Source organism: Monodelphis domestica, chromosome 2 (assembly GCF_027887165.1).
Source record: "Monodelphis domestica isolate mMonDom1 chromosome 2, mMonDom1.pri, whole genome shotgun sequence".
Classification (NCBI taxonomy): domain Eukaryota; kingdom Metazoa; phylum Chordata; class Mammalia; order Didelphimorphia; family Didelphidae; genus Monodelphis; species Monodelphis domestica.
In genome coordinates this window covers 112,244,711-112,267,205 of record NC_077228.1, presented here as the reverse complement: position 1 = coordinate 112,267,205, position 22,495 = coordinate 112,244,711, and the positions used below count along the sequence as shown (strand labels likewise).

The 22,495-nt window shown below is 40.8% G+C and overlaps 1 long non-coding RNA gene across 1 annotated transcript in view; it reads left to right on the top strand.

Moving 5' to 3' along the window:
- Positions 1 to 11,826, top strand: part of LOC130457129 (uncharacterized) — a 34,191-nt gene extending 22,365 nt beyond the window's left edge. The window contains exon 2 of the long non-coding RNA XR_008916186.1: positions 11,536 to 11,826. This is a non-coding gene — a long non-coding RNA (uncharacterized LOC130457129). The remainder of the gene's footprint in view (positions 1 to 11,535) is intronic.
- The last annotated feature ends 10,669 nt before the right edge of the window (positions 11,827 to 22,495 follow it).

Sequence of the window (22,495 nt, the reverse complement as noted above, 5' to 3'; positions counted from 1 at the left end):
GCTACTCTCAATAATACAATGAATCAGGACAATTCTGAAGGACTTATGACAAAGAATGAGATCCACCTCCAGAGAAAGAACTGGTGGAGTCAGAATGCAGCTCGAAGCATACTATCTTTCACATTAGTTCATTTATGGTTTTATTTTGGGGGTTTTGGTTTTATATGAATATTCTCTTACAATGACCAATATGGAAGTCAGTTTAATATGATAGTATATGTATAATCCAGATCAGATTGTTTACTACCTCTGAGAGGAGAGAGATAATTTAGATCTTATAATTTCAGAAATATGTTGAAAATCATTATTATATGTAATTGGGAAAATAAAATATCTTTGGAGAAAAAAAAATCTGGCCTTACATACTTCCTAGCTGTGTGACCCTGAGCAAGTCACTTGACCTCAATTGCCTAGCTCTTTACCACTCTTTTGGATTGGAACCAATACTTAGTATCAACTCTAAAACAGAAGTAAGAGTTTTTAAAAAGAAAGAATAATGGGGGGAAAGCTGGGTAGCTCAGTGGATTGAGAGCCAGGCCTAGAGATGGGAAGTCCTGGGTTCAAATCTGACCTCAGACACTTCTCAGCTGTGTGACCCTGGGCAAGTCACTTGACCCACATTGCCTAGCCCTTACCACTCTTCTGCCTTAGAACCAGTGCACAGTATTTACTCCAAAATGGAAGGTAAGGGTTTATTTAAAAGGAAAAAAAAGGTAAGTTGAAGGTGTGAGAAAGAAGATATGGAAGAAAAAACAGAATCTGGGTTCAAATCTGACCTCAGACACTTCCCAGCTGTGTGACCCTGGGCAAGTCACTTAACCCTCATTGCCTAGCCCTTGCCACTCTTCTACCTTGGAGCTAATACACAGTATTGATTCTAAGACTGAAGGTAAGGGAAGAAAGAAAGAAAGAAAGAAAGAAAGAAAGAAAGAAAGAAAGAAAGAAAGAAAGAAAGAAAGAAAGAAAGAAAGAAAGAAAGAAAGAAAGAAAGAAAGAAAGAAAGAAAGAAAGAAAGAAAGAAAGAAAGAAAGAAAGAAAGAAAGAAAGAAAGAAAGAAAGAAAGAAAGAAAGAAGGAAAGAAAGAAAGAAAGAATGAATGAATGATGGATTGGGCATCAGGGGACCTGAGTTCCAATCTTGCCTTTGTTTATTATCTGTGTGACTTTTTGCAAGTCATCAAACCTTCTTGGGCCTCAGTTCTTCATCTGGGAAATGAGAAGGTTGGATTAAGTGATCTTTAAGGTCCCTTCTAATTCTAAATCTATACTCCTATGATCAAGAACAGCCTGACTGAATGTGTCTGTTGAGACGCTTCGAGCGGAAATGGAGAGAAAAGGGAATGGGAATGGGAGTGGGGGCTGGACTACAGTCTGCCCAAGCATCTGTGTGGGAGAGGCAAAGCCAGAAGCCAGAAGCAGGGGTCACGACTCTTCCCTCCCCTCCCCACCATGGAGAGGGCTTTCACATTCCACTGGCTGAGGAGACTCATCTCTGTGGAACAGCAGGGGATGTGGGAATGTGGGAATGCGTAGTAAATGCGAGGGTGGGGTTGGCATCTGGGCTGGGCTGGGCTCGCAGCTGGAGTCAGCTATTCTTAGAATGCATACCTGCTAGTTGGCGAGCATTGCCTGTTACGTGGAGAACTCTGCTAGGCTCAGGCAGGGGATGCATGAAAGAGGGAAACTATCCCCGCCGTCAAATAGCCAGTGTCAGAGGTGGGACTTTCCTGACTCCAGGCTTAGCCCTTTGTCTTCTACTTTTTCAAATAGAGGCTCAAAGATTGGAGGGGATGGAGAGGGAACGATTGATGGGAAAGGAGCGGAATAATTCTGAGGGGTCTTCCTGAAGGAGGTGAGGATGAAATTAATCCAGTTGGGGCAGCTCAGCAGCCCAGTGGTAAAGCTCTGGACCTTGGAGTCAGGAGGATCTGGGTTCAAATTTGATCTCAGACACTTTCTAGCTGTATGACCCAGGGCAAGACACTTAACTCCAATTGCCTCGCCCATGGGGCTCTTCTATCTTTAGAACTGATATTAAGATAGAAGGTAAGGGTTAAAAAAAATAAAAGAAAGTAAATCCAATCCAATGAATGAAGTCAACGTTTACTAAGTGTTGGTCACTGTGCTAAAGCAATGGGGATACATAGACAAACAAAGACTCTCTGCCTTCAAGAAACTCAATCTAATGGGGGAGACAACATGCAGACAATTATATACAAACAAATTACATACAGGACAAATTGGAGATAATCATAGAAAAAAAGGCACTAGCTTTAGGAAAGACTGGGAAAGTCTTTGTCAGACGATGGGGCCTAAGCTGAGACTTGATGGAAGCCAAGAAGTAGAGATGAGAAGGGAGAGAATTTCAGATGTGGGGGACAGCCAGTAAAAATGCACAAGCAGGAGATGGAATGTCTTATTCAAGGGATATCAAGGAAGCCAGTGGCACTGGATCTGAGAGTTCCTGGAGAGTAGTAGTTAGACTAAGATGGAGAGGAGCCAGTTTATGAAGGATTTAGGATTTTAAAAGCCAAATACTGGATTTTATATTTTATCCTGATGGTAATAGGGAGCCATAAGAGTTTGTTGAATAGGGGGGAGTATTTTTTTAGGAGGATCACTTTGAATGGAGGATGGACTGGAGAAGGTATTTATTAAGTACCTGCTATGTGCAAGGTGTTGATCTCTGGATACAAAAATAAAGCTATTTTTCAGTAGATCTCATCGACTTCAATTCTCTCATTTGTCAGAAGAAACAGAAAGAAGAAGTGATTTGCTCAAAATTAAACCACCAATTAACTGCAGAATCAGATCTCCTGAAGGCCATTCCAATGTTCTTTCCACATTAACGGAATTAAAATGTCACATTTAAATAGCACTTTCTTATTATAGAACATTTATTATATATCTTTTGATCCTTGCCAGTAACAGTATTTTTGCTTTAAAGACTATCTGCCCTTTGATCCAGCCATAGCACTGCTGGGTTTGTACCCCAAAGAGATAATAAGGAAAAAGACTCGTACAAGAATATTCATAGCTGCACTCTTTGTGGTGGCCAAAAATTGAAAAATGAGGGGATGCCCTTCAATTGGGGAATGGCTGGACAAATTGTGGTATATGTTGGTGATGGAATACTTTTGTGCTCAATGGAATAATAAAGTGAAGGAATTCCATGGGAACTGGAACAACCTCCAGAAAGTGATGCAGAGTGGAAAGAGCAGGACCAGGAAAACATTGTACACAGAGAGTGAAACACTGTGGCACAATCGAACGTAATGGACTTCTCCATTAGTGTCAATACAATGTTCCTGAACAATCTGCAGGGACCTAGGAGAAAAAACACCACCCACAAGCAGAGGACAAATTGTGGGAGTAAAAACACCGAGGAAAAGCAACTGCTGGACTAAAGGGGTTAAGAGGACATGACTGAGGAGAGATGCTAAATGAACACCCTAATGCAAAGACCAACAACATGGAAATGGGTTCGGATCAAGGACACATGTGATATCCAGTGGAATTGAGCGTCGGCTATGGGAGGGGTGGCAGGAAGGGGGAAGGAAAAGAAAATGATCTTTGTTTCCAAGGAATAATGTTTGAAAATGAACAAATAAAATAATGTTTAAAAAATTAGATGAATATAAAAAAGAATTTGTTGGAGGGAATGAGGAATGATGGGAACACTAATACTCTGTTGGTGGAACTAAACAGATCTACCCATTTTGGAAAGTAATTTGGAATTATCCCTAAAGAGTTACAAAATTGTGTATAGATCTTTTGACCCAACAATGCCACTATTAGCTTTATTTCCTAAGGTGATCAAGGAAATTGGGAAAGAAATTATGTTCAAAAATATTTTTGGCAGCTCTCTTTGTGGTGGCAAAAAAACTATAAATTGAAGGGATGTCCATCAGTTGGGTAATGGCTAAACAAGTTGTGGCAAATGGTTGTGACAGAATATTACTTTGTGGTAACAAATGATGAACAGGTTAATTTTCAAAAAAACATGGAAAGACCAAGAAATTATGAAGAGTGAAATGAACAGAACCAAAAGAACATTATGTACAACAGAAATATTGCTTGAAGAATGTGTGTGTTTACCTATAGAGAAAGAACCAATAAAGAGAAAGAAGTAAGACATAGTTTTATAAATACAATATGCTTTTTGTCAAAAAAAGAAAGAAAGAAAGAAAGAAAGAACAGTGGCCTTGACACCGGAAGACCTAGGTCAGTATCCCATCACTGGTCAAAGGCAAATGATTTCATTTCTCTCAGGGTCAATTTTCCTCATGCCTAAAAACTTTTTTCCTTTTCTTCCTCACAGATGAAAGTGCTCTTCATACTTGTGAGGTATTGTTAACTGCTAGTAAAGAGAGGAAAGGAGAACTTGACAGATATAGAGTGAGGGACACTGGATTAGGAGTTAGGACACAAAGTCCCCATCCTTATCTGACCTTAAGGAAGTCCCTCCCTCTCATAGAGTCTCTGTTTCCTCTCTGTAGCATAAGAGAATTGTCCTAGATGATTTTTCCAGCTGAAAATTCTGTGAAATCTCCGGACAGAGATCTGAACCCAGTTCCACAGCCCTTTCCACTTCCTTGCCTCTCAGTGATAGAGAAGAGGGGAACTGGCATTCAGGTAAGGAGAATGCCATAAACTGGGGCAGAGAAGCAGGAATGATCAGGTTACCTGGGGAGGGGGGTGTGTGTAATCAGACTGGCTCAGCCAGAACAAAGGGATTGTACCAGGGACTGCTAAAAGAGGGGGGGAAAGGTGAGTTGTAGTAGACCATGGTAGGGAAATGGGAGGGTTAGGACAGGTTCCTTCTAGTTAGAGTTAATAATATTTTTAAAGTAGGGAATTTGTGCTCTGTTGGAGGAGCAGGGTGAATACAGTCTGGCAGTGTAAGGGGAGGGGGTGGAGGCAGAATTAATAACAGGAATACCTGGAATATCTCTGCTGTTCAGCCTCATAAGTGGAAGGGACCCTTTCACATCTGGTCATACTATACTTCTCTATGAGCTCTAATTTCCATTTGACCCTAGCTGCTGGTATGAATCCTTTTATTCATCTCTCAAAGATTCCTGCTCACACTCTCTCTAGAGAATGTCTCATTGTCTATTCTCAACTCCCTTACTCTATGCCCACCAATTCTCATTCAGGAAATGACTTTGCTTTTTTACTTTAATAAGGAGATTATGGTCATTGGCGAACCCTCCCCCCTTTTCATTGTCTTTAACCCACTGTTCCTTCTTTCTTTCTCCAGTCCCAGAGGAAGGAGTATCCCTCTCAATGATATATGACTTCAATTGTACCTACTTGACAGATTTGTGTGAAGATCAAATGAAATAACATATCTAAAATATTTTATAAACCTTAAAGTGCTATTTCTAGTCATTACCATTCTTATATCTCAGAAATCCTTATTGATAATATAGCCCATTTAACCCTATTTTTCCATTGCCCTTCTGGTCACCTATAAATTTGATTCTCCTGAAATAATAAAATTTCATGATTTATAATCACATAGTATCTGTAAGAGTAAGTTGTTAACATGGTGGTCTTTTGCAGCAATGTGAAGCTTAGGGTCACAGTTTTCTAAATGTGAGTCAATGTGCACTCTTTGTGGTGGCCAAAAACTGGAAAATGAGGGGATGCCCTTCAATTGGGGAATGGCTGAACAAATTGTGGTTTATGATGGTGACGGAATACTGTTGTGCAATAAGGGAGGATAAACTGCATGATTTCCATATGAGCTGGAAAGACCTCCATGAACTGATGTGGAGAGAAATGAGCAGAACCAGGAGAACTTTGTACACAGAAACTGAAACATTATGGGATGATCATATGTAATCGACTTTGCTACTTAATAGCAATGCAATGATCAAGAACAATCCCAAGTGACTCATGAGAGAGAATGCTATCCATGTGGAGAGAAAGAACTGTTGGGATAGAAACACAGGAAGAAAACATTTGATTTATCATTTGTTTATATGGGTAATCGGGTGTGGGGGGGTTGGTTTTTAAAACATTATTACAAAAATGATTAATATAGAAATGGGTATTGAGTGGAATTGCTTGTCAGCTCTGGGAGAGGGAAGAGAAAGAACATGTATCATGTAACCATGGAAAAATACTTCTATTAAAAAAAGAAACAAACAAACACGAGGCAATGTAGTATAGCAAATATAATGCCGGTCTTGAACTCAGAAAGATTGAGGCTCAGTTTCCACCCATTGACACATACTGACTCTATGACCTTGAACTCATTACTTTATCTGTCAGTGTTAAAGGGAATTTTTGGTTTTATCTACTAATGGTCTTTCACTTTCCCACCAATCTCTCTGTAGGTTTTTTCCTCCTTAATTGTTTTCCTCTGTTTTGAGACTTAATTACTACCTATAGTCAGTCTGCCATCTTCAATGACACTTTGCAAATGAGTTGGTATTTACAAATTAAAAGGCACTTGCTGCTTGGAAGAAAAGCTATGGTAAATCTGGACAGCACATTAAAAAGAAGAAATGTCACCTTACTGACAAAGGTCTATATAATCAAAGCTATGGTTTTCCCAGTAGTAATGTATGACTGAGATTTGAACTATAAGAAAAGCTGAGCACTACAGAATGAGTATTTTTGAATTATGATGCTGGAGAAGACTTTTGAGAGTTCTTGGATAGCAAGAAGATCAAATCAATCCATCCATAAAGAAACTAACTCCTGTCATTCATTGGAAGGACAAATACTGAAGATGAAACTAAAATACTATAGCCACATAATGAGAAGATAGAACTCATTTGAAAAGACTGATGCCAGGAAAGAATAAAGGCAAAACGAAAAGGGGAATGGCAGAAGATAATGTGGATAGTGTCATGGAAGCTGGAAGCGAGGAGCATGAGCTTGAACAGATTTCAAGAGATAGCAGAAGACAGAAGGGCCTGTCATGCTATGGTCCACTGAGTCATGAAGAGCTGGGCACAACTGAATAATTGAACAGCAGAAACAAATTGCTCATGACTATTCATATCTTTGCTCATTAATGAGAAAGTTAATAGTTGCTACGCTCTCTTGGCCCCTTTGGTGTGGCAACTATTTTGAATCAGTTTGCTTTCTTTAAAAAAAAATTCTTACCTTCCATCTTAGAATCAAGACTATATATTGAAGGCAGAAATGCAGTAAGGGATGTAAGGAAGATATTGCAGATGGATTTGCAAGAAAAACAAGATTGGAATTTTGGTGAACGTCGAGTCAACCAGATCAAGACAAGATTCCAATAGAATCTGGACAGGGGGCAATTAGGAGCCCAGCTGCTTGGACCTGGGTCTTTTCTCTCTGATTGTTAAGGGAGAAAGGTGAAACTAATTCTCTTGGTCATTGATTGTTCCCCTGACTGAATACTGAGAGGGCTTTTGAAACCTAGCTCAGAAGGAACTTAGTCAAACCTTTTTTCCTGTCAATATCCCACTTCAGAGAAATTAACTTTGTTTCCTGACTTAAATGCCTTGTGAAAATCTTCAATCAACAGGAAATCATAGGAGATTAGGGAAACCTATTTCCCTCTTTCCCTCTCCTTCTCCTGACCTCTTCTCCTTCAAAGAATAAACCCCTGTAGTTAAAAGATCTAAATTGTGGTATTGATTATTGGGGAAACCTTTGAAGCTTACCATTCTTGAGAAGAATCTTTAGATTCAGTTGGGGAAGGGACAGGAAGTAGTGTGGGGGAGGAGTGTAAGGTCCAGCCTTGTCCCTTAGCTGGCTTCCTGCTGTCCCTGTCCTTACTACTAACAAATATCCTAGTATTGCCCTCTATTACAGGGGGCTAGGCAATAGAGGTTAAGTGACTTGACCAGGGTCACACAGTATAAGGATGATATTAGAAATTAAGTCTTATTATATTAGTTTAGAGATAAGAAGTAGAGAAGCTTGCTTGAGAAACAATTGAAGTTTCAAACAGAGCTGAGACAGAATCAGTTTCAAGTCTAATGGTTTTTCTGTGACAGTTTCTCTGGGTGTGGCTGTTGCTCTAAGGGAGTTGGGGGTTAGACCCTCTCTCTCTGAGGGCTTGAAGGAGGTAACATTTTTTTCTCTCCTTACTGTCTGAGGAAGAAGGAAAGGAGAGAAAGACCTGAAGGAGCTAAGTGTTTTCCTTTCCCAATTTAGGAAACACTAGTAACTATTTATTGCTGTTTTTATAGATTGTATCTGAGAAGACCAAAGAAAGACCTAGTCTTCAGTTTGGAGAGTCTTGAGTCTGCTAAAGCTCAGAGTACTAACTTGGGTCTTGCTGAGACTCTGCCAGCTAGCCTTTGTTATTTTTGTAACTTGGAGATGAAGTTAAGAATTATAAGGATAATAGTGTTAGTTTTTTTAGAATATTAAAAATTTGGGTTAGTCAGATCAGGAAGGATTAGTGTAGCCTGTAGAAATGAGAAGTGATTCCTTTCAGAACCAGGGAGTTTTATTTGGGCAGAGTTAGAACCCCCTAGAATTAGAAATCCTTTTTATCCTTATATTTTCAATAAATATTTTCTTTTTTTTATAACAAGTCTCCTTAATATCCTTGCTCCTGGCCCTGAAGAGAAGTTCATTTATGAGCTTCACTTCACTCATATAAACTGAAGATACTTTGTAAGCACAGCAAGAAGAGTAGCTAAATCAGCTGATAAATCATCAATAAATCCATTGCTTTTTTATTTTTACAGTTTGCCTTTTATTTTTACAATAGGTAGGAAGTATGTTAAACCAGAATTGGATCAGTTTTCTTTCCTAAGAAAATCTTTTATTTATTTATTTGTTTGTTTTTTATTATAAAAACCCTTACCTTCGGTCTTGGAATCAATACTGTGTATTGGTTCCAAGGCAGAAGAGTGGTAAGGGCTAGGCAATGGGGGTTAAGTGACTTGCCCAGGGTCACACAGCTGGGAAGTGTCTGAGGCCAGATTTGAACCTAGGACCTCCCATCTCTAAGCCTGGCTCTCAATCCACTAAACTACCCAGCTGCCCCCTTCTTAAGAAATTCTGGTGGAATTATTTATTATCTTCAGTTTTCACATCTGTAAAACTGACAGCTTCAGTAAAGAGTGTAGAGGAGTTGCTACAATTATATATAATATATTTTCATCTTTGTCTTTTTTTTCCAAGTTAATTTTCACTTTTGCTTTGACTGCTGATAATCTGACTGTACAGATGCTCAATTCAGAAATTATTGCTACACCTATGCCCTGGTGTTTCCTGTCTATTAAGATACAGTCAGTTTCATTGGTTGGTAATGCTATTAAGTCCTTTCTGGATCCAATGGATTCCAACATTCCTCTTGAAGAAAGGGTTTATAACATGCTGGCATAAGGTTTCTGAGTAATCTACAAATCTTTGGCCTCTAATTTCTTTGTCCTGAATCATTTTTTCAAAAGTTTTCACCATCCTCTGCTACCCTTTTCCTATTTAACTCATTGAGTATCAAGGTGTATGTTAATTTAGTCTGGAGGATTCTGTCAAGTTCTTTGAAGTTTCTCTATTACCCTATTCTCTGTAGTAACGGATGGTTTATAAGCTCTGATGATCTTTTTTTTTTAACCCTTAACTTCTGTATTAAAATTGATACAGAGTGGTAAGCAGAAGACTGGTAAAGGCTAGGCAATTGGAGTTAAGTGGCTCACTCAGGGTCACAACTAGGAAGTGTCTGAGGCCAGATTTGAACCCCAAAAATCTCCTGTCTCCAGTCCTGGTTCTCTATCTGCTGAGCCACCTAGCTGCACCCCCCACCCCACCAATTATTAATTGTGGTCTATTTGTTTATAGTTCTCATTAATGTAGCAAATCAAGATAGCTAGTATTTAGATAGTGCTTTAAGACTGGCCAAGTATTTTATGAAGGCTATCTCATTTGATCCTTACAACAACCATGTAAGGCAGATGATTTTATTGTCCCCATGTTATAAATGGGGCAATATATATTAATTATATATATATATATATATATGCCAAGGACTGTGCTCAGTATTTTAGAAATATTTTCTCATTTGATGAAGAAGCAGAAACTGATGAGAGGTTAAATGAATTGGCCAGGGTTACCCAGCTAGCAAGTGTCTGAGGTAGGATTTGAACTTGGATATTCCTCACTCTAAGTTCAGCCCTCCATCCACTGAGCCACCATTAATACTAAGACACAAGAAGATGACCAAGTAACAATAGAAAAAGACTCCCTTTCCCAGAATGCTGTGGGGTGGAAGTTCATGAGAGAAAGGATCCAAGCAGGAGCTACTAGACAAAAAGGAAAGCTATCCAGAAGAAGGAATAAGGAAAGGCTCTTTCCAGGTGGACACAGGGAGGAGATTGCTATGCCTATACTAGAGCTAGGAGAGACAGGGACCAGGCAGTAATGATAAAGTGCCTGAGACAAGCTAGAGCTATAGAGGACAGGGCTGGAATGATGGTATCCTAGGTGACAATGAATAGGTGAAAAAGATGGTAGATGGACAAGACCAGTTAATTCACTCATCAGGATGCTGGAACTTTCCCTTAGTTTTTCATAGTGGGTGATACTAGTTTCTGGGGGCCTGAGATCAAATCATTCAGGAGGGGGAAGGAGATAAGAAGCACCCCTTCTCAGATCAGCTAGGTGTCTCATTGGATAGAGCCAGGCTTGAATATGAGAGGTCTTGGGTTCAAATATGGCCTCAGATACTTCCTAGCGCTGTTATCCTGAGCAAGTCACTTGACCTTCATTGCCTATCCCTTGATGCTTTTCTACCTTGGAACCAATATTCAGTGTTTATTCTAAGATAGAAAGTAAGATTAAAAAAAAAAAGAAATGCCACTTGTTTGGAGGCAAGCCATAATTCCTATTGCTTCACTAAAGGCATTGAGATACTCATCCTTTTGTATTCATTACTACCTGAATAAGTATTTTATGAGGGTCTGATCAATTGAGCACACACAAAATGTTCTCCCTAATTCCAATCCACGTGGGAGTCTGGTGTGTAATAGAGGGGTCCTTCCCCCTACTTCCGAGCACATGAAGTTATCATCTGACCATTTCTTTTCAGCATCTTCCAAGTGTTGTCAGAAAGGTTTTAACTTAGCGACTTGGTGTGGGAAGGAGGGTACCCACAAAAGGTTTGAGCTGATGATCTTTCTCTCTTCCCTAGGCTTTTTGGAGCAAGAGAGAAAGGAAGGAGACAAACATTTTTGAGCCCTTACTATGTGCCAGCCACTGGGCTAAAGCGCTTCACAAATATTATCACATTTGATTCTCACAGCAATCATGGGAAGTAGGTGCTGTTATGATCTCCATTATACAGATGAGAAAACTGAGGAATGCAGAAGTTAAATGTCTTGCCCAGGGTTACACAGTTACTAAATATCTGAGGTTAAATTTATGAAAGATTCAGGTATTCCTGAGTCCAGGTCAGGCACTGTACCATCTAATCACTGAGAGCTGCTGGGTAAGGGAAAGGCCACAGGCTTTATCTTCCAACTGGTTGCCATGTGGTCATAAACAAATAACGCCTCTGTTCCTGTTGTTTCTTCTTTCCTTATCTTAGGTAAATGAGTATGCTGAGATGGGAGGAACAAGATGACCAGGGAGACCAAGAGACCTATCAAAGCTATGTGAAGTTTCACTAACAACGAGGGTCCCCAGAACCAGTGGGAGCAGCATTTGAGTCCAATGAGGAACCACTGCAGCCATCAAGTGACTATCAAAGCCCAGGCCAGCTGGAGACTGACCTGTCAGCTGAGAAACTGCATCCTCCATGACACAGAATGCTGTCCACCTCCAGAGAAAGAACTATTGGAGTCAGAATGCTGATCAAAGAATACAATTTTTCAGTTTAGATTATTTGATTTTTTTATTTGGAGAGGGATTGATTTTTTATGCATGTTCTCTTATGAAAATGACCGATATGGAAATGGGTTTTGCCTGATAATATGAGCCAGATCAGTTGCTTACCATCTCCTAGAGGGGGAGAGAAGGGAAGGAGGAAGAAAATTTGGATCTTATAATTCCAGAAAGCTTAGGTAGAAATTTATTATTATTATGGAGACCTCTGAGTGGCTTAGTGGATTGAGAGCCAAACCTAGAGACAGGAGGTCCTAGGTTCAAATCTGACCTCAGACACATCCTAGCTGTGTGGTCGTGGGCAAGGCACTGAACCCCCATTGCCTAGTCCTTACCATTCTTATGCCTTGGTTCCAATACACAGTACAGATTCTAAGACAGAAGGTAAGGATAGAAAGGAAGGAAGAAAGAGAGAAAGAGAGAGAGAGAGAGAGGAAGGAAGGAAGAAAGCAAGCAAGGAAAGAAGAAAGAAAGAAGAAGAAAATTGTTTAAAAAAGAAAAATATACTAAATAATATTTTAGTGACATAAAAACATTAACTAAAATTATTTTCTAAAAAAGAATGTGAGCTACTTGAAAATAATAGATGGGGGGGGGTAGAGTGCATTTCTCTGTACAATATCTATCACTTGGTTAGTGCCTAATAAATTCTTATTACCTGACCTGGTTTGACATATGTATAAACACTATTTACCAATAAAACTTAAGCTTCCTGAGGGGGGAAAAAGGAAACTGCATGCCGCAAGGAGGTAGTCCAGCTGAGCAAAGGAGGGTCTCACTCATCAGGAACTCTACACCCTTTAGAAAAGTTGATGGGGACTCCCAGAAAGGAGAAAAGGATTCCCCAGGCTGAGACACAAGGTACCTCTTGAGACCCATATGTTCCTTATATGTGTGTCTGAATATCTTTGTGATTCAAGTTGAACCTGCTCTTCCCAGGGACCCGGTATTCACAGAAAGAAGAGTGCATTCTTGATTTGGGGGATGCTTTTTTAACTTCTGTACTTGCTATACTTTCTCAATAAATGTCCTGTTATAAAATCAAATTGATTCATATCAACTGGTTAATTCATATTTGGGGAAGCACACTAGATGGGGCTTGTGAACGATAGAATGAGAAATTCCCAGGCCTTTGGAGTTACCCCTAGATCCTCAAGGAGAGAAGCAGTCAATTGTCCTTTGGGAACCTAAATTATCAGTGCCACTGGGGATTTGGACCCTGAATGTAGAACACTGATCAGAACTCTTAGTTTTTTTGCAGGACTAGAATCTACTGAAGGGAGAGGAAAATGATTCACATCTGATTTTTTTTTTTCTGAAGGGAGAATCTAGGTGTGGATCATAGCTATGGTTTTATTATTGATAAGCCTTCAAGATTGAACCTGTGTCTGTGTAAATTAATAGAACTGGTTTCTTGCAGTTCTGAGCCACAAGTTAAATATTTATAGCAATTATGTCAACATGTATGGTTCAGTTCCTCCTGCGGTGTGTCAACTAGTTGCTTGTTGATCAAAGTACTCTCATTAGGAAGACCAAAAATTAAATGTGCATTTCCAATTGTGAGAGTTTTAGTTCCCTTTTCTTCATTTTTCACATTCTGCTGTCACTGTGGAAGGACCAAGGGCCATTTTGTCTGTTTTATATGTTTCATAAGTCTAAAAAAATTCAACGACCCTCCCAAATCCAGTCTCTGTTGGCCAACTCTCTGGTGATGAACTTCTACACATTTACCTATGCTGTTGCTTAGCCTGTATTGGAATCCACCTAGCTTGGAGTATTCACATTTTGACCTAGCTCTCAAGTGCCTAGGCTTAGTTCTATATCATGACAGAAGAAAGCAGGATATATCAAAGTTTATTCATTTATCACATTATGATTGACATTTCTATCTGATGAAGCTAGGCAGAACTGTGGCTTAAGGAGTAGATTTGGAGTCAGGGATGGTCTGAGTACATATTCTACCCCAAACACCTACTATCTATGTAATCCTGGGTGAATCACTTAACTTCTTCAGCCTCAGTTTGATTATCTGTAAAATGAGGACAATAATAGCACCTAACTAATGAGGTCATTTTAATGAAACTCACTCCATTATATTATATGAATAGTGTGAACTTTAGATTACTCCACCCTACTTAGTCTAACAAAAACAGGAATGTCTACACTCATACTTAAGGATTAAGTATTTAGGAAGATGGCCTATAATAGACATGTGCTAGCAAATGACAAATCAGAAATAACTGAAAGACCCCTGGGCTGTCCGAAGTCAAGTTTAAGCTACCATTGGTACATGTGAGACACAGGAAAGTAATGTAAAAACCATCTATATATTTCACGTCACTTCCTCTCTCCAGTTTCTTGCCACAGAGAGGTGGCTCTGGCAGCAGCTTGCTGAGCCTTTTGGCATCTTGGCGTGGTGGCAGCTATTGTCTGGGGTTGGTGGTGAGTTTTCCTTGATACTATACTGGGAGAAGCTTAGTAGCCTAGCTCAGGTGAGGCATCTTCACTGAGTTCTCTCGGGAATTTAGGCTGATTCTCTTCTCCTTTACCTTCCAAACACTATCCTCTTAGAAAAGCCTCTAATCTTCAAAGACCTTGTGGTGGAGGTCTTTGAACTTCCCCTGGCACAGGTTAGGCGGGAGAAATCCTATACCCTCTTTCTCTTTCTTCTCCTTAATTCCTTCCCTCTATATTAATTAAAATCACCATAAATTTCCAAACTGACTTGGGTATTTTATTTGGGATTTTCTCTGGCAACCAAATTAATTTAGATTAGGTCACAACCCTAAAATTATCCTAACAATAGCACTTTGTAAATCCTAAAGCATTATATAAATATTAGATATTATAATATTTTTTTCTATGTAGACTCTTTAAAAGTAGGATCCATGTTTTTATTTATCTTCCTTTCCCTCCTAGCACCTAGCATAGTATATTTTATATACAGAGTAGGTTATTAATAAATTTTTGTGGAAATGCAGTTAATTTCCCTTCTGGTTCCTTTATTTTTTTAAGCCTTTACTTTCTCTCTTAATATCAATTCTAAGAGAATGGCAAAGGCTAGGCAAATGGGGTTAAGTGACTTGCTCAGGGTCACCTAGCTAGGAAGTATCTGAACCAGGTCCTCTTAACTCCAGCCTGGAGCTCTATCCACTGTGCTACCTCACTGCCCAAATCCCATTTGGTTTCGTTAGTACTGATTTCATGCCACTTTTTATTTATCCTTCTCTGTTGACTCCTTTCTTATAATCATGACCACATCTTTCTGTTCTAGACAAATCTTCCCTCAGTCCTGCTAACTCTTCAAATTTCCTGTTTCTATTTATTCTTCATGCCAAAATTCCTGAATTTATCATCTATATCGGGGTCCCCAAACTACAGCCTATGGGCCACATGTGGCCCCCTGAGGCCATTTATTCAGCCCCCCACCACACGTCTGGAAGGGGCACCTCTTTCACTGGTGGTCAGTGAGAGGAGCACAGGATGTATCCGCATCTGCATCGTAATACGAAAAACACACACGTCACTTCCCCCACATAGTACAATGGCCCCCATACTCCCCTAGATGCACAACATAATGGCTCCTATAATAGGGATTTTTTAGGAGTCATTATATTGTGCATCTAGGAGAGTATGGGGGCCATTATACTATGTAGTAATGTGGGGAGAGACTTTTGGGCAAAGGGAGGTTATAGGGGCCATTATGTTGTACATCTGGTGGAGTATGGTTACAATTGTACTATGTGGGGGAAGTGACGTGTGTGTTTTTCGTATTACAGTCTATAATTACAGATCCATAAATATGGGCTGCAAGAGGACACACACTAGTGTCATGCCTTCTTTTTTTCTGCTGTGGAATCTGATGACATGGGTTCTACCAAAATGGCCAGTGGTGAGGCTGAAATGATGTGGACTGGGAAAGCTGCATTGATGGACACAGATCAGATTGCATTGATAGGCAGTGCAGTCTGTATGGCTCTGTGTGGGCAAAATTATTGTTCATATATTATTTTTGTAGGGCTGTATATATATATGTATATATATATGCATATATATATGTATGTATTTTACTAATAGCAATTTGGAATCCCTAGGAAACAACGATGTCAAGAAAGAGAAAAATTGACTCGAAGTGTAGGATATTCAAAGACCAGTGGACTTATGATGACTTTTTCATGCAGTACAAGGAAAGAGCTGTGTGTGTGATATGCTAGAATATAGTGTCTGTGTTCAAAGAATACAATTTGCATCAACACTATCAAACTCAACATAAAGATAAATATGATTGTTTGGTCAGAGATGTGAGAAAAGATAAAATATTAAAACTGAAAAATACATTGACAACTCAGCAAAATACTTTTGTGAAGCAGAAGCATCTAAATATTTCATCACTGCAAGCAAATTTTCAAATTGCCAAGATAATACCATGCACTGGCAGACCATTCATGGAGGGAGAATTTGTTAAAGAATGCCTTCTTTCTGTTGCCAAAGAGGTGTGTTCAGAAAAGGCAGACTTATTTACTACAGTTAGTCTTTCAGGATCTACAAATACACAAAGGATTGAAGAAATGGGAGACAATTTGCATCAGCATTTGCAAAACTCCACAAGAAAACTTTCCTATTTTTCCTTGGCACTCAACGAGAGCAATGATGTTCGTGATTCTGCACAACTTCTAATTTTTATTCATGGGACAAATGACAATTTTGAAGTACCAGAAGAGCTTGATGCACTGCAAAGCATCAAAGGAACAACTACAGGAGAGGATATCTATGAAAAGGTTTTCCAAACTGTGAAGGATTTGGAGCTGAACTGGGCTAAACTAGCCAGTGTAACAACTGATGGTGTTCCTAGCATGGTGGGGTCTAAGAAAGGAGTAATTGCTCACATTAACCAAGAGATGGACAAACGTAACCATTCTCATCCAATACACTGCCTCATCTACCAACAAGCATTGCTATGTAGTAAATCACTGAAGTGGGACTCTATTATGAAAATTGTGGTATTTTGTATTAACTTCATTAGAGCTAATGCACTAAACCACAGATGATTTCAGGAATTTCTGTATGAGCTAAATGCTGCCTATGAAGATGTTCTGTACCACATAGAAGTCTGTTGGCTGAGTCGAGGGAGAGTTTTGAGATACTTCTATGACTTACTTCCACAGATTACAGCTTTCATGCTTTCAAAAAACAAAGAAGTAACAGAGCTCAGTGATGCTGAATGGAAATGGCACCTCATCTTTCTGACAGATATAACAGAGTTACGCAACAGTTTCAATGTGCAACTTCAAGGAAAAGGGAAGCTCATCTGTGATATGCAGTCACATGTGAAAGCATTCGAAGTAAAATTAGGCCTCCTTATCAAACAAGTGAAGGAGGAAAATTTCTGCCATCTCCCCTTAACTCAAAATTTGTTAGTGGAAAAACCCTTGATTGCATTCCCAAAAGAAACATGTGTGGATTCACTGGAAAAGTTGCAAAAGGAGTTCCAGTTCAGATTTAAAGAGCTTCATCTCCATCTCCATACAGGACATACAGCTTTTCTATAACCCATTTTCTATTGACATTGAAAATGTGGATACAATTTACCAAAGGGAACTGGCTGAACTGCAGAATTGTGACTCTGGAAGATGCATTCAAGTCAAGCAGGTTGCCTAATTTCTATGCATCTCTCCCCTCTGAGACATAGCCTAATATCAGGAACAATGCACTCAAAATGGCAACCATCTTTGGCAGCACTTATGCCTGTGAACAGACTTTTTCCAGAATGAAACATCTGAAATCTCCAACCAGATCTAGACTAACTGATGCACAACTTGCATCACTTGTTACAGGAGCAGTGACAAATATGGAACTGGACACTGACCATCTCATTAGCCAAAAGCAGGCCCATTGTTCCCATTGGAATACTGGTCAGTTTGTTGATTTAAATTTACTTGTTCGTTATTTTAAATATTGTATTTGTTCCCATTTTGTTTTTTTACTTTAAAATAAGATATGGGCAGTGTGCATAGGGATTTGTTCATAGTTTTGTTTTTTTTTAATAGTCTGGCCCTCCAATAGACTGAGTGACAGTGAACTGGCCCCCTGTGTAAAAAGTTTGGGGACCCCAGATCTATATTTAATGCCTCCATTTAGCCTCCTACCTTTAGCTCAGGAGTTCCTCATCTTTTTTGTGTCATGCTCCCCTCTGGCAGTCTGATAAAACTTATGGACCCCTCTCAGAACAATGTTTTTAAATGTGTTAAAAACAGGAAAGCATTGTACATAATAATGCTACTATTATCTATCCTAACCCCGTCCACCCTCTTCAAGACCTGCAGCTATGGGGGAGTGGCGACGCAACAGTGGAGGTGACCACTGGCAGTTGTAGTCATGATCCTGCACATAGGCGGCCCACGGATCAGTGGTCACTTGGCCCTGTGGGCAGCAGGGATGTTCGGCAGCATCCTGGGTGACTGAGCAGCCCTCTCTAGGACAGCACTGCTCACCCTAATCAAGGGAGGAGACTAGAAAAGGTGTCCCAAACATTGCCTGCCCTACAAACACCCGGTCAGCACACCGCGGCTGGCGGGTCATCCCTTTAAGCGGTCAAAACCAAAGAAAACATAATACAAAGAAACTCCTACTAGGAGCATGGAACATCAGGACATTACTTGATAGAGAGAATACCCCAAGACCTGAGAGAAGAACAGCTCTAATCGGTAAAGAACTGGCGCAATATAACATCGACATTGCAGCCTTAAGCGAAACACGCTTACCAGAAGAGGGATCACTCAGCGAATCCACCACTGGATACACCTTCTTCTGGAAAGGTAGAGCCACAAATGAAGACAGAATCCAGGGTGTTGGCCTGGCCATCAAGACCAGTTTGCTCAAACAGCTGCCAAACTTGCCTGTGGGCATCAGCGAGAGGCTCATGAAGATCCGTTTGCCTCTCAGCAAAGACCGGTATGCCACAATCATCAGCGCATATGCCCCAACACTGACCAGCACAGAGGAGACCATCGAGCAGTTCTACTCTGACCTGAGTGCCGTCCTGCACTCAGTGCCCACAAATGACAAGCTGATACTTCTGGGAGACTTCAACACCCGCATTGGCCAGGACCATGAAAGATGGAAAGGAGTGCTCGGCAAACATGACGTGGGCAAAATGAACAACAACGGCCTACTGCTACTCAGCAAATGCTCAGAGTTCAAACTCACCATCACGAACACTGTGTTCAGAATGGCGAACAAATATAAAACAACATGGATGCACCCACGATCAAAACAGTGGCATCTCATTGACTACATCATTGTACGCCGGCGAGACATCCAGGATGTAAAGATCACCAGAGCCATGAGAGGAGCTGAATGCTGGACAGACCACCGATTGGTTAGAGTGACTCTTCAAATGCGCATTGCGCCTCACCATCCAAAACGCGCCCAGACAGTTCATGCATTTTACAACTTGAGTCGTCTTAGAGATCCATCTTATTTGCAAACATTCCAGTCCTGCCTGGATGACAAGCTGTCTGCCAAGGGGCCACTCACTGGAAGCTCAACCGAGAAATGGAACCAGTTCAGAGACGCAGTGAAGGAAACATCAAAGGCAGTCCTAGGCCCCAAACAACGCAACCACCAGGACTGGTTCAAGGAGAACAACACTGCTATTGAAGACCTGTTGAGCAAAAAGAACAAAGCCTTTATGGAGTGGCAAAATAACCCAAACTCTGCTCCTAAAAAGGACAGATTCAAGTCTCTCCAAGCCACAGTGCAGCATGAGATCAGGAAGATGCAAGACCGATGGTGGAGAAAAAAGGCAGAAGAAATCCAGCATTTTGCTGATACGAAAAACTACAAACAATTTTTCAGTGCCCTCAAGACGGTCTATGGGCCATTAAAACCCACCACCACTCCCTTGCTATCTTCTGATGGTGACACTCTCATAAAAGATAAAAAAGGCATCAGCAACAGGTGGAAAGAACACTTCAGTCAGCTTCTCAACCGACCCTCTTCAGTCGACCAAAGTGCCCTTGACCAGATCCTCCAAAACCACACAATTGAACAACTTGATGTCCCTCCTTCAATAAAGGAAGTCCAAAAAGCCATTCAACAAATGAGTGCAGGCAAGGCACCTGGTAAAGACGGGATCCCAACCGAGGTGTACAAGGCCTTAAATGGAAAGGCGCTCCAGGCATTCCACATAGTGCTGACCAGCATATGGGAAAAGGAAGACATGCCCCCAGAACTCAGAGATGCCTCCATCATAGCCCTATACAAGAACAAAGGCTCACGAGCAGCCTATGACAACTACAGAGGCATCTCACTACTCTCCACTGCTGGAAAGATCCTTGCCCATGTTATACTCAACAGACTCCTGTCATCTATTTCAGAGCAGAACCTGCCTGAATCACAATGTGGCTTCCTACCAGATTGCAGCACCATCGACATGGTCTTCACGGTGAGGCAAATGGAGGAAAAATGCCTTGAGCAGAACCTGAGTCTCTACATTGTCTTCATAGACCTGACAAAGGCGTTCAACACAGTGAACAGGGACGCATTGTGGGTGATCCTCAGCAAGCTCGGTTGCCCAGCAAAATTCGTCAAACTGATCCAGCTCTTTCATGTCGACATGACAGGGGAAGTCCTATCTGGTGGAGAGACTTCCAATCGCTTCAACATCTCCAATGGCGTGAATCAAGGCTGTGTCCTCGCTCAGGTACTATTCAACCTATTTTTCACCCAAGTATTATGACATGCTGTGATGGATCTAGACCTGGGCATCTACATCAAATACCGACTGGATAGCTCACTATTCGACCTTCACCGCCTGACTGCAAAAACAAAGACAACAGAGAGACTCATCCTGGAAGCTCTCTTCGCAGATGACTGTGTTCTCATGGCCCACCAAGAAAATCATCTCCAAACCATTGTGAACAGGTTCTCCACCGCAACAAAACTGTTTGACCTGACTATCAGCTTCAGCAAAACAGAGGTGCTGTTCCAACCTGCACCAGGGAGGCCAACTAACCAGCCATGCATTACAATCGATGGCACATAGCTTTCTAATGTCAACACTTTCAAGTACCTGGGCAGCACCATCGCCAACGACGGGTCCCTAGACCACGAGATTAATGCCAGGATCCAAAAGGCCAGCCAGGCACTCGGGCGACTGCGCTCCAAAGTCCTCCAACACAGCGGTGTAAGCTCTGCAACGAAGCTCAAAGTGTATAACGCAGTGGTCCTCAGCTCGCTCCTGTACGGTTGCGAGACATGGACACTACTGAAAGCACATGAAGCAGTTGGAGCAATTCCACCAACGCTCTCTCAAGTCAATCATGAGGAATCGATGGCAGGACCGAATCACCAATCAGGAAGTCCTCGACAGAGCCAACTCCACCAGCATCGAAGTCATGGTCCTCAAAACCCAGCTACGATGGTCTAGACACGTCATCCATATGGACCCACAGCGAATACCAAGGCAGGTATTATATGGTGAACTGTCAGCTGGACTCAGGAAACAAGGTCGACCAAAGAAAAGATACAAGGATCAGCTAAAGTCAAACTTGAAGTGGGCTGGCATTACACCAAAGCAACTAGAACTCGCTGCCTCTGTCAGAAGCAGCTGGCGAACCCACATTCACCATGCCACCACCACCTTTGAAGATGAACAACATCCACATCTCGCCGCTATGCATGAACACCGACACCAAACCACACCCGCACCTCCCGTAACAACTGGCATTCCATGCCTCATGTGCCACAAACTTTGCGCCTCAGCCTTTGGACTCCAAAGCCACATGAGGGTACACCATAGATGAAACTGCACAAAGACAATAGTCATTCTCAGTCACCGAGAGACTACCACTACTACTACAGTGATGAACCATTGTGAAAGACTTAGCTACTCTGATCAATGAAATTATCCATGATAGTTTCAAAGAACTTGTGATGAAAAATGCCATCTACCTCCAGAGTTGGGTGAAGTGTAAGTCTGAGGGGACCTTGAAAAAAAATATACCCTCATTAGCCACTATCCAAAGAGACCAAGGAAACCTATCTTTAAAATGGAATATATTGAAAAAGAGAGAGAGAGAGAGAGACAGAGAGAGAGAGAGAGAGAGAGATCATCATGGACCTAAGACAATGTTCCCCAGATTTACAAAGAGATGTGTGGCCATGACTCAAGTCATTGGCCTGAGACCAAAATGACCCTTGATTTACAGAAAAACTCTTAGCTTACAGGAAAATGCAATAGACTTATTTTGCACATTCAAGCCTTCCTTCAAATTAATATTTTTAAGAAAATGGTCAATGGTTGGAGATAGGTCTTAATACAGAAATAAAGGATAGGAATGATTGATTAGCTTTATAGCGGATACAAAGAGAAGAGGAGTTCAGAGCTAGATCAGGGAGAGACTGAGGTTTTATGATAAATACAAGAGGATGATTCCAGGCATGGATTGGACCACCAATACAATGGGAGAGATTTCTAAGACAAAAGAGTTCTTAAGATTTGATCATTGGACATTTTTATTGCGTTTAACTTTATCAGATCGTTTGGATTGACCAGGAATTTTCTGCATTAGCCTTCTCAGCTTTGATTTTGCCTTTAATGTATTTACTTTTCAAGTCTCTATATTAAAATTTTTGATTGGAACTGGGGAAAAAAAAGATTT